At 43.2% G+C, this 16,380-nt stretch overlaps 1 long non-coding RNA gene across 1 annotated transcript in view; it reads right to left on the bottom strand.

Annotated features, from left to right (window-relative positions):
* Nucleotides 1-2,293: 2,293 nt before the first annotated feature.
* The window catches only part of LOC141172116 (uncharacterized), a 57,301-nt gene continuing 43,214 nt past the window's right edge, over nt 2,294-16,380 (bottom strand). The window contains exons 3-4 of the long non-coding RNA XR_012252423.1: nt 2,590-2,626; nt 2,294-2,494 (exon numbers count right to left, since the gene is read on the bottom strand). This is a non-coding gene — a long non-coding RNA (uncharacterized lncRNA). The remainder of the gene's footprint in view (nt 2,495-2,589; nt 2,627-16,380) is intronic.

Below are 16,380 nucleotides of genomic sequence, written 5' to 3'. Positions count from 1 at the left end.
GGTGAAGAGTCGGCACAGGGTACCGGAACCCAAGCTGGTGGGGGCAAAAACACACCCCAGCCAGAGACCGGAGGCCGTGGGCAGCGTTTGCCACGGCCACCCACCACATCCACCACGAAGGCATACCACGTGGAGGGTCAGGGAACCCAAGGCCAAGGGTCTCCCAACAGAAGGCCCGAGGGAGCTGGACCTGGGTGGATCAATAGTGGGGACGGCCAGAGAAAGGACAGAAGGAGAGCTCAGGGTCACGCTCCGGACTTATTTGGGGGTTGGCTGGATCCAGAACCTGGTGGACGCAGCACGGCTCGGGAGGTCACTCGAAGCTGGAGTGACCGGAACATCAGCAGTGAGTAAACATCCTAAACTGCATAACCCGACTCTGTCTCTGATTGCCGTCTACACTGCAGCACCACAACTCCCATCCTCTGCACCTGATCCCCCTGAGGCTATACCCCACCCGTTGGGGGTTATATCACCAAAGCTGCACCTACACCACCAGCCTCAGCGGACCCTGCTGCAGCGGCGGCCACAGTGACCGCAACACAACGGGTGGCGTAGTCGACATTAAGAACTTAGTAACATCTGTAGGACTGCCACATACAACTGAGTTTGACACCCTGGGCACGGACCGGGTCACAGCCACTCGGAAGACTACAACCCCCATCTGATCCGGCTCCGGGTATTCCCCTAAAGAATATGGCCCAGGGGGCGCGTCACTGACTCCATGTCTCTCCATTCTGCCTCCATGTCTCTCCATGCTGACACCGTGTCTCTTAATTCTGCCCCCATGTCTCTCTATCATGCCCCCATAGTGCAGCTTTATAAAAAAAGTAAAAAAAAAAAAGTTTCTCTTTACTTCTCCCATCATCCGAGGCACATTCGCCAGAGCATGACAGTGACATCATATGCTGGCTACGTCAGCTGCTGACCTGTTTTGGCTGGCTGGCTGTTAATGATTCCCTCACGACAGTAGATTTCTACTGAACTTGTGATGCACGTTCAGCAACTGAAACGGCAGAATCCTGCCGCTGGGGCCCGGTGAGCAGAAGAGGGGAGCCCCAGTCTGGGCCCCTCTGCTCACCGGGCCCCAAACGCCAGAAAGGCCAGTAATGCCCTGATGGCGGCCCTGCTGTCGGATGTTTAAACACTTAGCAGCATAAATATACAAAAGGTTTTTACGATTGGTAAAAAATGTTACTTTATGTCTAGCTCCCTCCAACTAGTGTCTCCATTCCTAAAGCTTACGAATCATGATCACCAATATCATCTATTAGTATACCAGCTAAAATAAAATGGTTTATGGTCTAATATAGACATGTGATTTAGGTTTTGTTTTTTGTTGTTTTTTGCAATCTTATTCAGATGCTCTATAAGTGTATAAGTGTAATCAAACATATCTTAGAGCCACCTGTACATTTCTTAAGGACAGAAAGAATTAGACTTTTGCAAAGATTAGCAATGAAAATTTTGATATAGGAATACATGCAAGGAAAGGTACTATATATTTCCCCTCAGTTTAGGCTTTCAGTTAGAAAAAAAGACAGTTTAAAACTAGTTTAAAACCCATCTGGGTTTAGGGGTAAATTTTCATTGCACACATTATCTTTATACTAGTATCTTCTTTCTGCTTTATTCTACTTTTTGTATAAGCCTTTTCATCTTCCAGTAAAATTGATTCTATAATGAAGACTACATCAAATAAAGCCAGGATATAATAGTTGTATAGTATAATAGTTTTATGGCGGTACACAATCCTGTAGTAGTAGTATAGTGACTTCTAAGCTGGCCATAAATATAAGATAGCTTTCATACAGATATCAGATATTTATAAAGCTATATGACAAATACTACAAATAGTATAAAAGGTCAACAAAACTGTGAGTAATAATAAACTGGAAAGTCCTTAGGTAAATAGAATTCACTAGTTTGCCCTATATATAAAGTTATTGAAGTTAAAGGACAAAGTAAATGAGGAAAGCACAAATAAGAGAACTAAACATAGTATGTATCAGATTAAGGCCACGGCCCCACTATCAGTATTCGGTCAGTATTTTTTCTCAGGATTGGGAGCCAAAACCAGAAGTGGAACAATCAGAGAAAAGGTATAACAGAAACAAGTCACCAATTCTGCATTTATCACCCACTCCTGGTTTGGACTCCCACTCCTGAGAAAAAATACTGACCGAATACTGACCAAATACTGATAGGGGGGCCGTGGCCTAATAAAGGTATTTATTATTCCATCAATGGTGTTCCTTAGAAAACATGCGTGTTATAGCTATCACATTACCACAGCTCTATGGCTAATTGAGTATGTTAAACACATCCTGGTGCTGCTCTCCAAGACATTTACACTTAGCCAAGAATATCTTTAGTCACATTTTATTACTTTCCTGTATTCTTGTTCCAACACATCATCTGATACATTTTTTGGCAAAAAGGAAATCTGAAGTTATCCATTATTTTCCATCCAAATAGGCCACCAACTTTGATACTGTAATAGAATAAATTCACAATAGATCATTAAAGCTTTATGGAAATTGCAAGTTAGGTGTACTAACATTCAGTTTTGTTTCATGTAAAATATACCTTGGGTGTGGTTTCCGTTGCTCAGGTTAATTCTTGTCTATAAGAAAAATGTAGTTTGTAAGTTCAAAAGCTTTTTTTTCTCTTTGAATCCTATAAACTGGTTTATTCTTCTGTGTCCAGATCCTTTGCTTGAAAGCTATTTGTTTCATTATATTGGTAATATTTAGTGATGAGCGAGCATGCTCGCCACTGCTCGGTACTCGCCCGAGCATCTCAGTACTCGAGATGCTCGGAGCTCGCCGAGTACTTTCAAGATGCTCGGGCGGGAGCTCGGGTCCCCGTCCTGCATGTTTGGCGCTATTTAGAGCACCAATCATGCAGGGATTGTCTGCCACTCACTGTAATGTCACAGCCATGGTGGTTGTGGCATTACAGTGATTGCCCAAATCGATGGGAACAGTGCTCACAGTGAAACATGAAAAGCCGGCAATTCATCAGCGGCATACACCGGTACCCGACAATTTAGAACGGAAAGAATAGAGCATCACACATAGATTAGATAGAAACATGTCAGTAACATATATAATAAGTAGAGTGACAGTATTGGTTACTGTACTTGTCATTTAGTGTTAAAATGAAGGATTTATTAAAAAAAAAATTGGCGTAGGGTTCCCCGCAATTTTAGTCTCTAGCGGAGGTTAAGCAGACTGCTGGGGCAGATGTTTGAAGCCTGGGAAGGGGGTAATACCCACGGAGCTTCCCAGGCTACTAATATCAGCCCCCAGCTGAATACCTAGCCTTTACCAGCTATTAAGATGGGGGACCCCAAAAAAAAATTACGTGGGGTCCCCCCTATTTTAATAGCTAGCAAAGGCTAGGCAGACAGCTGGGGGCTGATATTAATAGCCCAGGAAGGGTACCATGAATATTGGCCCCCTCCCAGGCTAGAAACACCAGCCGTCAGCCGCCCCAGAAATGGCGCATCCATAGGATGCGCCAATTCTGGCACTTAGCCTCGCTCTTCCAACTGCCCTGTAGCGGTATTAGGGCTGGGGGTAATAGGGCTGGGGTTGATGTCAGCTTATAATGCCAGCTGACATCAAGCGCAGGTTAGTAATGGAGAGGCGTCTATAAGACACCCCCATTACTAACCCCATAGTCAAAGTTAAAAAAAAACACAAACACCCAGAATAAAGTCCTTTAATTGAAATAAACACACAATTCTTTAATGTTATAAATTAAACAATACTTACCATCACGCCCATTCCAGCTGAAGCCAACTATCTCCTGCAATAAAAATAAAATAATAAACCAACCTCATCCTTACCTTTCCATGGTTCCCAGGATGGCTCCAGCTCTGCTACATTCACATGACAGGCTGGATCGCAGCCGAAAGCTGCCATCCAGCTTGCCATGCCGCAGACACTGAGAAGCGCAGGCATGCTTGCGCTCCTCAGTGTCTGGCTGTGACGGCATCCAGATGAGCCAAGTTCATGTCCAATGAACTCAGCTCACCTCATGCACGTCACTGACAGCGTGGGAAAATTCTCCTGCCCTTGCGGTGAGCGTGAGAGAATTCTCCTGCACTCACGGCAAGCGCAGGAGAATTTTCCCACCCTGTCAGTGTCAGTTCTCTTCTTCCATATGCAAATTTTCTCTTCAAAGAGGAAGAGGACTAGAACTGTAGTGCCACCTATACATAGCAGAAATCCTAAAAGTCAATATTGATCCTTTAACGAGCCTTGTCATATGACTTAGGATAAAAGCCAGAACCATAATCTCAATTTGCAGACATTGTGTTTCAGAGTACTGCCCCTCATCAGTGCAAAGTGTGAGATATGGTTTGGCTGTGTGAGAGGCGTCAGACCGGTATCCAAAGGGTAACGTTTCTCCTTGTGCAGAGTGACATGTTAAGCATGTCAAGTTGAGGAGTCTTTTGAGCCACAATGCTCCTCTGGGAAATATGCAAATTGTCTCTTCAGAGAGGAAGAGGACTAGAACTCTAGTGCCACCTATAGGAAGTAACAATCCTAAAAGTCAATATTGACCCTTTAAAGAGTCTTGTCATATGACTTAGGATAAATGCCATGTCACCAACTGGAGGAATACAAATCTGCTCCTTTGACCATCACTGAACCCTCAAAGACATTTGGAGAACCCAGGTTGGGCCAATCAAGTCACCTGGCCACATACCTCAATGTACTCTGTCAGCTTCCTAATCTTGCCGCTACCTCCTCTCTGTGGGTGCCCACCAAAAGCAGGGTGCCACTGGTTGGGGTAGATGGCCATGGAAGCCTCGAAGTTGCAGATGTTCTAATTTCCGGGGAGTCAGCGGAAGGGTGAGACTCGCACCATCTTGTTTATTTGCTGGGACTGTACTATATGTTGTTGACTGTTGGTGATCCAATAAATTATTACCGTAGTGTGTTACCCTCACCCTGTGTTATCTGAGTAGTATTCTGCCCACGGGGAAGGCATGCTGGCATTCAGTGGGATGAGCCCTGATCCATTCGGTCTTTCTAAAGACAGCCAGGCCAGCGGATGAGAGCACCCACTGACCCTTGTGTCTCCAAACCCACCCACATCACTGATAGGTAGCTTTCTGTGTACACTGTGTATAGGCAGAAAACTGACAATCAGTAGTGGAGGATTATTCAGAGCTCATGAATATGGAGGATTATCTGGCAGCAGGTTTACTATTCATATACTGTAGTGATAATCTCCTGCTGATAAAACTGTGATTTTATCTTACTGGGCAAGCAGCCCAGTAAGTGAAACATTGATAGAATCAGGGTCTTTGTCTCTTCATTATTCTGCTGTCAGATTAGGTGGCAAAAACCTGGTGACAGATTAATTTAACAAGAAGAAATAGTAATACCAAATTGTCTGATGGAAAACATTAAAAAAGATGCTGTAAAATTGTTATATCCAGGTGAATTCCATTGTTTAGTAAAAAAAGATACAGTGGAATGTAAAAGTTTGGGCACCCCTTGTCAAAATGACAGTTGTGAACAGTTAAGCAAGTTGAAGATGAAATGATCTCTCAAAGGCCTACAGTTAAAGATGACACATTTCCTTTGTATTTTAGGAAAAAAAAATATATAGTATACAGTATATATTTTCATCTTTTATATTTTTAAAATTCCAAAAAGGAAAATGGGCCGATGCAAAAGTTTTGGCACCTTGCATGGTTAGTACCTAGTAGCAACCCTTTTGAATGTATCACAGCTTGTAAACACGTTTTGTAGCCAGCCAAGAGTCTTTCAATTCTTGTTTGAGGACTATAAGGGCCATTGTAAAACCTTCAGCTTGCGCCTTTTGAGGTAGTCTATTGTGGGTTTTGACGTGTGTTCAGGATCAACGTTTAACAGATGGTGCTATGTTCATCAAATCTTCAAGAATTTGTTGACATTTAATTCGATCCATTCTTCCCTCTACCTGTGAAATGTTCCCCATGCCATTGGCTGCAACACAACCCCAAAGCATGATTGATCCACCCCCATGCTTAATGGTTGGTGAGATGTTCTTTTCCTGAAATCTGTGCTCTTTTTTTCTCCACACATACCTTTGATCATTGTGGCCAAACAGTTCTATTTTATCCTCATCGGTCCGCAGGACTTGTTTCTAAAATACATCAGGCATGTTTATATGTTCCTTTGCATACTTCTGAAGCTGATTTTTATGGTGAGGACACAGGAGAGGTTTTCTTCTGATGATTACTCCATGAAGGCCATATTTGTGCAGGTGTCTCTGAACAGTGGAACATTGTACCACAACTCCAGAGTCTGCTAAATCTTTCTGAAGGTCTTTTGCAATCAAGCGGGGGTTCTGATTTACCTCTCTAGCAGTCCTACAAGCAGCTCTTATTGAAATATTGCTTGGTCTTCCAGACCTTATCTTGACCTCCGCTGTTCCTGTTAACTGCCGCTTCTTAATTACATTTGAAACTGAAAAAAAGGGCAACTTGAAAATTTTTTATCTTCTTATAGCCTTCACCTGCTTTGTGAGCCTCCACCATTTTCATTTTCAGAGTGCTAGGCAGCTGCTTAGAAGAACCCATGGCTGTTATTTTTGGCACAAGGTTAGAGGAGGCTGGGTTTTTATAAAGCTGGAAAATTTGCATCACCTGGCCTTTTTTAACAATGATAGTGAACAAGCATTAACCCTAACAGGCTAATTAAGGTCTGAATTCTTGGTCAAAGTTATCAGAGCATACAAATCTCCAAGGGTGCCCAAACTTTTGCATTGGCCCATTTTCCTTTTTGTAATTTTAAAAATGTAAAGGATGAAAGTATATACAGTCATGGCCAAAAGTTTTGAGAATGACACCAAAATTATATTTTCACATGATCTGCTGGCCTCTGGTTTTTATTAGTGTTTGTCTGATGTTTATATCACATACAGAAATATAATTGCAATCATATTATGAGTACCAATAGGTTATATTGACAGTTAGAATGAGTTAATGCAGCAAGTCAATATTTGCAGGTTTGCCCCTTCTTCTTCAAGACCTCTGTAATTCTCCCTGGCATGCTCTCAATCAACGTTTGGACCAAATCCTGACTGATAGCAGTCCATTCTTGCATAATCAATGCTTGCATTTTGCTAGAATTTGTTGGTTTTTGTTTGTCCACCCGTCTCTTGATGATTGACCACAAGTTCTCAATGGGATTAAGATCTGGGGAGTTTCCAGGCCATGGACCCAAAATCTCTATGTTTTGTTCCATGAGCCATTTAGTTATCACCTTTGCTTTATGGCAAGGTGCTCCATCATGCTGGAAAAGGCATTGTTGGGTGCCAAACTGCTCTTGGACGGTTGGGAGAAGTTGCTCTTGGAGGACATTCTGGTACCATTCTTTATTCATGGCTGTGTTTTTAGGCAAGACTGTGAGTGAGCCGATTCCCTTGGCTGAGAAGCAACCCCACACATGAATGGTTTCAGGATGCTTTACAGTTGGCATGAGACAAGACTGGTGGTAGCGCTCACCTCTTCTTCTCCGAATAAGCTGTTTTCCAGATGTCCCAAACAATCGAAAAGGGGATTCATCAGAGAAAATGACTTTGCCCCAGTCCTCAGCAGTCCACTCCCTGTACCTTTTGCAGAATATCAGTCGGTCCCTGATGTTTTTTCTGGAGAGAAGTGGCTTCTTTGCTGCCCTCCTTGAAACCAGCCCTTGCTCAAAGAGTCTCCGCCTCACAGTGCATGCAGAAGCACTCACACCAGCCTGCTGCCATTCCTGAGCAAGCTCGGCACTGCTGGTAGTCCGATCCCGCAGCTGAAACAGTTTTAAGATACGGTCCTGGCGCTTGCTGGTCTTTCTTGGGCGCCCTGGAGCCTTTTTGACAACAATGGAAGCTCTCTCCTTGAAGTTCTTGATGATGCGATAGATTGTTGACTGAGGTGCAATCTTTGTAGCTGCGATACTCTTCCCTGTTAGGCCATTTTTGTGCAGTGCAATGATGGTTGCACGTGTTTCTTTAGAGATAACCATGGTTAACTGAAGAGAAACAATGATACCAAGAACCAGCCTCCTTTTAAAGTGTCCAGTGATGTCATTCTTATTTAATCATGACTGATTGATCGCCAGCCCTGTCCTCATCAACACCCACACCTGTGTTAATGGATCAATCACTAAAACGATGTTAGCTGCTCCTTTTAAGGCAGGACTGCAATGATGTTCAAATGTGTTTTGGGGGTTAAAGTTCATTTTCTGGGCAACTATTGACTTTGCAAGTACAGTAATTGCTGTTAAGCTGATCACTCTTTGACATTCAGGAGTATATGCAAATTGCCATTACAAAAAATGAAGCAGTAAACTTTGGAAAAAATACTATTTGTCTCATTCTCAATACTTTTGGCCATGACTGTATATATTTGGCCTAGAATGCAAAGGAAATGTGTCATCTTTAATTTTAGGCCTTTTAGAAATCATTTCATATTCAACTTACTTATCTGTTCATAATAACAGTAATTTTGACCAGGGGCGCCCAAAATTTGACATGCCACTGTATATAGCAACTTGCAGCCTCCACTTGTGAAAGGTTACTGCCTACAGATTTAAGGCGCAGTCAGGCGGCCGTATAAATTGGACCAAGATCAGAATGCAGTACATGGACTGGCCGGCAGATCTCCCGACCTCAGCGTGATGGCTGCATAAAAACACATGAAGCTATCACACTCAGGTCAGATCAAGAGAGCTGCTGGCCAGTCTGTGCACTGTGTTCTGATCTCGGTCTGATTTGTACAGCTGTCTGAATGTGCCCTTACACAGCTTCCATTAAACGCAATACTATTTCCATTTTTGCTACACTTCATCATTTAATTTCACTCTAACTTTGAATGGTTACATGAGATGGGGTGCTTTGGGAGCAGTACTATAACATGACATCTAACATGGTTATACAATTTGCTCAAAACCTTTAAGAAGACTGATTAAAATATAACATTCACATATGGAATTGGCCAGTATCTTTCCACAAAATGAAGTCAGTAAGAAAAAGAAGAAAAGCACAATGCAGTTCTATGAAAATATGCCATAGAGTTGTTGTTTCATGGGCAATCCAAGTATTCACTGAAACAGACATCTCAAAAGTGGTGACAGGTCCTATTTAATATAAAATAAGTGCAGGAATGACATTTTGAGGGGTACCACTACTTTGAATATGAAAGTCTATATGGGTCTGTACAGCTGCATATGTCTGCCATCAAGCTCCCATTAGCAGGCAATGGTTCCAATATGTAATAATGTGTCAGAAAATATGTAAGGGTCTCTAATTATAATGAAACCAAAGTTTCATTTAGATATGCCGCAACGGACTGTCAGTCTGATAAAAAGCCACAAAGAAGAATATGACTTTAATTAGCCACTTTCATGTATATTGCACTTAGCATTGCAATACCATGACACACATGCTATGCAATGTATAACAATTGCTCGTAAATGACACTAAAAATATTTTAAAACTTACAATGGAAAAAGTTATTTACGGAAACAATGTAACAGATTTCAATGATCAAAACCTGGAGAAACTAATGGCTCCATTTATGAATTGATCTGATACATAATATTGTTTCCATTTACAGTAAGTCATTCATGATTTACAAGTTGTGACACAAAAAATTGAATTGTCAAGTATTAACAGATGCTTGTGGAAATATTCCAAATTTGACACATGGTAGAACAGCTCAGCAGATGTTATTGGTTGGGGCGACATAACTTAGCTGTGATATCACACACAGGTTTATAATGGCCCTTGAGCTGTCACCTGATAGTGCAGTTAAACTTCAAGCTTGATTTGGATAAATGGTTCCATAGAATGATTTAACTAGAGAAATAAAGGTTAGATAGTGCTAAAAAGTACAGCAAGCTAAGAAAAGCAATTAGAATGAACAATTAATAGTTTCAAGAACATGTGGATTGTCTAATTCTTGATATTCTGGACCAAACTGTTTGAAAGTATCTGAAGTTGAAGCCTATTTTATACACCATCTGGACAAAAGAATAGGGACACATTACGCCTACATGAACTACTATGACACCCCATTCTAAATTCATAGACAATAATATAGAGGTAGTCTCCCCTTTGAAATTAAAATGACTTACATTCTTCTAGGAAGGATTTTTTACAAGATTTGGAGTGTTTGTGAGACTTTTTGCCCATTCATCCAGAAGAGCATTTGTAACGTCAGACACTGATGTTGAACAAGAGGACCTGGTTTGTAATCTCTGTTCTAGATCATCTCAAAGGTGTTTGATGGGGCTGAGGATACAATTCCGTGCTACCATTCAAGTTCTTCCACAGTAAACTCACCCAACCTTTATGGAGCTTGATTGGGCACAGGGGCATGGTCATACTGGAAGAGAAGAGGGCTTTCTCGAAACTGTTCACATAAATTTGGAAGTATACAACTGCCCAATATATCTGGTAATGCATTAGGATTTATCTTCACTGAAACTAATGGACTTAGGCTAAACCCTGAAAAACAACTGCAGCAAATCATCTCTCCTCCGCCAACCTTTACAGCTGGCACAATGTGGTCAGACTCATCCATCAGTCTGCCAGATAGTGATGTGTGATTAATAACTCCACAGAACATGTTTCCACTGTTGCAGAGTCCAGTACTTTACATCACCACATCAAGCACTCAGCATTGTGCTTGGTGATGTAAGGCTTATATACATGGAAACCCACGCCATGAAGCTCCTGTCACACAGCTTTTGTACCAGGACTGTGGAGTCGGTAAGCCAAACCTCCGACTCCGACTCCTCAATTTCCATGACACTGGAACCGGGCAGGTGGACCAGGTGCCAGCCTGGGACCGACCTTGTTTGAGAGCAGGTGACTCCCACGGGTCAGATGGCAGGAACTGACCGGTACAGCGGATGAGCGCGGCAGGAAGGCTGAAGGGTGAACCGGGTAGATAAGCAGGCTGGTTCAGCAGATAACCAGATGGGTGCTCCGGGTAGGCGAGCAGGTGGGCATGGCAGGTAACTGGCAGGTGCTCCGGTTAGATTGGCTAGCGGGCATGACAGGTAACAGGCAGGTTCTCCAGGTAGGCAGACTGGTGGGCATGGCAGGTTACAGACAGGTGCTCCAGGTAAGCAGGCTGGCGGGCACAACTGTAGACAGACTGGAGAACAGAACTGTTAGACAGGCTGGCAGGCTGGACTGACAGACAGACTGGCAGGCAGGACTGACAGGCAGCGGGACCTGAGGGCTGGAGCAAGTGTTAAGCACACGGAACAACAACCTTGCACAGGCACCTCCAGGTGCCGTAAATAGGGGAAGTCCTCCGCCCATTGGCCGGGGACTCTATAGGATGGCGTGCGGTGCCCCTTTAAGAGGGAGGGAGCGCGCCCTAAGCACAGTGCCCAGGAAGCTGCGCGCGGTGCACGCCACAGCAGCAGGGGAGCGGGAAGATGCCAGACCTGGACCGCGGCGGTGAGGGGAACGGCGTGACGCCGATGCTACAGACTCCCTCATACAGAACAGACCAAAAGTTTGGACACACCTTCTCATTTAAAGATTTTTCTGTATTTTCATGACTATGAAAATTGTACATTCACACTGAAGGCATCAAAACTATGAATTAACACATGTGGAATTATATACTTAACAAAAAAGTGTGAAACAACATAAAATATATCTTATATTCTAGGTTCTTCAAAGTAGCCACCTTTTGCTTTGATGACTGCTTTGCACACTCTTGGCATTCTCTTGATGAAGTTCAAGAGGTAGTCACCAGAAATGGGCTTCCAACAATCTTGAAGGAGTTCCCAGAGATGCTTAGCACTTGTTGGCCCTTTTGCCTTCACTCTGCGGTCCAGCTCACCCCAAACCATCTCGATTGGGTTCAGGTCTGGTGATTGTGGAGGTCAGGTCATCTGGTGTAGCACCCCATCACTCTCCTTCTTAGCAAATAGCACTTACAGAGCCTGGTGGTGTGTTTGGGCTCATTGTCCTGTTAAAAAATAAATGATGGTCTAACTAAATGCAAACCGGATGGAATTGCATGCCGCTGCAAGATGCTGTGGTAGCCATGCTGGTTCAGTATGCCTTCAATTTTGAATAAATCCCCAAATCACCCCCACACCATCACACCTCCTCCTCCATGCTTCACGGTGGGAACAAGGCATGTTGAGTCCATCCGTTCAGCTTTGTTGCGTCGCACAAAGACGCGGTGGTTGGAACCAAAGATCTCAAATTTGGACTCATCAGACCAAAGCACAGATTTCCACTGGTCTAATGTCCATTCCTTGTGTTCTTTAGCCCAAACAAGTCTCTTTTGCTTGTTGCCTGTCCTTAGCAGTGGTTTCCTAGCAGCTATTTTACCATGAAGGCCTGCTGCACAAAGTCTCCTCTTAACAGTTGTTGTAGAGATTTGTCTGCTGCTAGAACTCTGTGTGGCATTGACCTGGTCTCTAATCTGAGCTGCTGTTAACCTGCGATTTCTGAGGCTGGTGACTCAGATAAACTTATCCTCAGAAGCAGAGGTGACTCTTGGTCTTCCTTTCCTGGGGCGGTCTTCATGTGAGCCAGTTTCTTTGTAGCGCTTGATGGTTTTTGCAACTGCACTTGGGGACACTTTCAAAGTTTTCCCAATTTTTCGGACTGACTGACCTTCATTTCTTAAAGTAATGATGGCCACTTGTTTTTCTTTACTTAGCTGCTTTTTTCTTGCCATAATATAAATTCTAACAGTCTTTTCAGTAGGACTATAAGCTGTGTATCCACTAGACTTCTGCACAACACAACTGATGGTCCCAACTCCATTTATAAGGCAAGAAATCCCACTTATTAAACCTGACAGGGCACACCTGTGATGTGAAAACCATTTCCGGTGACTACCTCTTGAAGCTCATCAAGAGAATGCCAAGAGTGTGCAAAGCAGTCATCAAAGCCAAAGGTGACTACTTTGAAGAACCTAGAATATAAGACATATTTTCAGTTGTTTCACACTTTTTTGTTAAGTATATAATTCCACATGTGTTAATTCATAGTTTTGATGCCTTCAGTCTGAATGTACAACTTTCATAGTCATGAAAATACAGAAAAATCTTTAAATGAGAAGGCGTGTCCAAACTTTTGGTCTGTACTGTACATGGCTCATGTTTAAGTGATAAATTTACTGTAGCACAGATTCATCTCAGCTAAATGTCTAGACCCTTAGATCAGGAATAGGAAAGACATTAATAGGACATTTAACTTTCCCAAATTCTTCTGAAAAAAATATTCCCCACAAACTGCATTGAACTACTGTACCCAATTTATTATATATTTTAGGAGTTGGAGTCGGTCCATTTTATACCGACTCCAACTCCACCAAAATGGACTCCGACTCCGACTCCACGACTCCGACTCCACAGCCCTATTTTGTACTGATGTCAATGCAAGAGGAGGTTTGTAACTCTGCAGTTATTGAGATAGCAGATAATTGGTGACACCTATGTACTATGGGCCTCAGCACTCGATGACCCAGCTCTGTACCTTTATGTAGTCTGCCACACTATGGCTGAGTTTCTTTGGTTCCAAAACACTATGATTTTTCATTTACAGATGATCATGGAATATTTAGAAGAGTAGAGATTTCATGAAGCTCTCAGATTTCAGTGAGCTCTTTTAGAAAAAGCCATTCTTCCACAATGTATGTAGAGGAAGACTGCATGCCTAGGTGCTGGATTTTATAGATCTGTGACAATGGAACAGAATTGAAACCTGAATTCAATGATTAAGACTTGTATCCCAATACTTTTGCCCAAATAGTGAGCAGTATATAATATCAGATACTAAAAAACCAATAGCATTATTTGGGATATTCAGACAGAAATTAGGTGGCTCAGATCATTTAATACTACAGAAACAACAGGTCTATCCATATAAAATAGGATTTTTTTCTCTAAAGCTGCAATCATGAATCCTTCATCAATTATCACAAGTTGTGTCTGGCTGCAGTCATAGTAAAAGGTCAGAGCTACGCTAACGTTAAGGAGCTTGTTTGGCAGCAGCCAGATCTTGCGGATTAAAAGCATCCAAAATAAATTTTGTCATCCCTTGAGGCGTCATAAGTAATTAAAACCTCCTCTGGATCTTGAAAATTAGAGCCAATCAGTAAATTTAAGCATCATATTCATTTTCAGCACCATAAAATTAGTTAAGATCAACTGATTTTGTCTCTGAACCAATTTGGCTGTAGAACAGTGTTATCTGACTGCTTTCCTAATTCATTGTTTCTACTGCAATCACTGTTATAATTAGTGTTGAGCCACCCCCATAGTGTTCAGGTTCGGTTCGGTTCGTCGAACACCGGGATGTTCGAGGAACTGTTCGTCGAACTGTTCGTCGAACACCTTAGAACACTGTCGAACACCGTTAAAACCAATGGCAGGCAAACAAAAACACATAGAAAACACCTTCAAAGGTGTCCAAAAGCTGACAAACTGCTCAGAAGACACTCTCTTTAAAAAAGCCGGCCGGCAAATTCAGCAGCGGCATATGCCGGTACCCGACAATTTAGACAAGAAGGAATAGAGCATCACACATAGATTAGATAGATAGAAACATGTCAGTCACACATATAAGAAGTACAGTGACAGTGTTGCTTACTGTACTTGTCATTTAGTGTAAAGGATTTATTAAAAAAAATATTAGTGTTTTCATGCACCGTCTCTTTAAAAAAGCCGGCCGGCAATTCAGCATCTGTACTCGATAATTTAGAACAGAAAGATAGAGCATCACACACAGATTAGATAGATAGAAACATGTCAGTCAGATATATAATAAGTACAGTTATAGTGTTGATTACTGTACTTGTCATTTAGTGTTAAAATAAAGGATTTAGTAAAAAAAAATTAGCGTGGGGTTCCCCGTAATTTTAGTCTCTAGCGGAGGTTAAGCAGACAGCTGGGGCAGATGTTTGAAGCCTGGGGAGGGGGTAATACCCACGGAGCTTCCCAGGCTACTAATATCAGCCCCCAGCTGAATACCTAGCCTTTACTAGCTATTAAAATGGGGGACCCCCCAAAAAAATGCCGTGGGGTCCCCCCTATTTTAATAGCTAGCAAAGGCTAGGCAGACAGCTGGGGGCTGATATTAATAGCTCAGGAAGGGTGCCATGAATATTGGCCCCCTCCCAGGCTAGAAACACCAGCCGTCAGCCGCCCCAGAAATGGCGCATCCATAGGATGCGCCAATTCTGGCACTTAGCCTCGCTCTTCCCACTGCCCTGTAGCGGTGGCAGTGGGGTAATAGGGCTGGGGTTGATGTCAGCTTATAATGCCAGCTGACATCAAGCCCAGGTTAGTAATGGAGAGGCGTCTATAAGACACCCCCATTACTAACCCCATAGTGAAAGTTAAAAAAAACACAAACACCCAGAATAAAGTCCTTTAATTGAAATAAACATAATTCTTTATTGTTCTAAATTAAACCATACTTACCGTCACGCCCATTCCAGCTGAAGCCAACGATCTCCTGCAATAAAAATAAAATAATAAACCAACATCATCCTTACCTTTCGATGGTTCCCAGGACAGCTCCAGCTCTGCTACATCGAGATGACAGGCTGGACCGCAGCAGAACGCTGCCATCCAGCCTGTCAACCCGCAGAGACTGAGAAGAGCAGGCTTGCTTCGCTCCTCAGTGTCTCGCTGTGACGGCATCCAGATGAGCCGAGGTCATGTCCAATGACCTCGGCTCACCTCATGCACGTCACTGACAGCGTGGGAAAATTCTCCTGCACTCAGCGCTTCAGCGTGGGAGAATTCTCACGCTGAAGCGCTGAGTGCAGGAGAATTTTCCCACGCTGTCAGTGACGTGCATGAGGTGAGCTGAGATCATTGGACATGAACTCACCTCATGCATGTCACTGACAGCGTGCGAAAATTCTCACGCTGAAGCGCTGAGTGCAGGAGAATTCTCCCACGCTGTCAGTGAAGTGCATGAGGTGAGCTCATGTCCAATGAACTCAGTTCACCTCATGCACGTCACTGACAGCGTGGGAAAATTCTCCTGCACTCAGCGCTTCAGTGTGAGAATTTTCCCACGCTGTCAGTGACGTGCATGAGGTGAGTTCATGTCCAATGATCTCAGCTCACCTCATGCACGTCACTGACAGCGTGGGAGAATTCTCACGCTGAAGCGCTGAGTGCAGGAGAATTTTCCCACGCTGTCAGTGACGTGCATGAGGTGAGCTGAGTAGTGTTGAGCCACCCCCGTAGTGTTCGAGTTCGGTTCGGTTCGTCGAACACCCGTGTGTTCGCCGAACTGTTCGTCGAACTGTTCGTCGAACACCTTCGAACACCGTTAAAACCAATGGCAGGCAAACAAAAACACATAGAAACACATAGAAAA

This window comes from Phyllobates terribilis, unplaced genomic scaffold, assembly GCF_046119375.1.
Source record: "Phyllobates terribilis strain yellow unplaced genomic scaffold, ASM4611937v1 Scaffold_1__5_contigs__length_1240528914, whole genome shotgun sequence".
Taxonomy (NCBI): Eukaryota; Metazoa; Chordata; class Amphibia; order Anura; family Dendrobatidae; genus Phyllobates; species Phyllobates terribilis.
The sequence above is the reverse complement of the archived record's forward strand: the minus strand, read 5'-3'. Positions and strand labels throughout refer to the sequence as shown.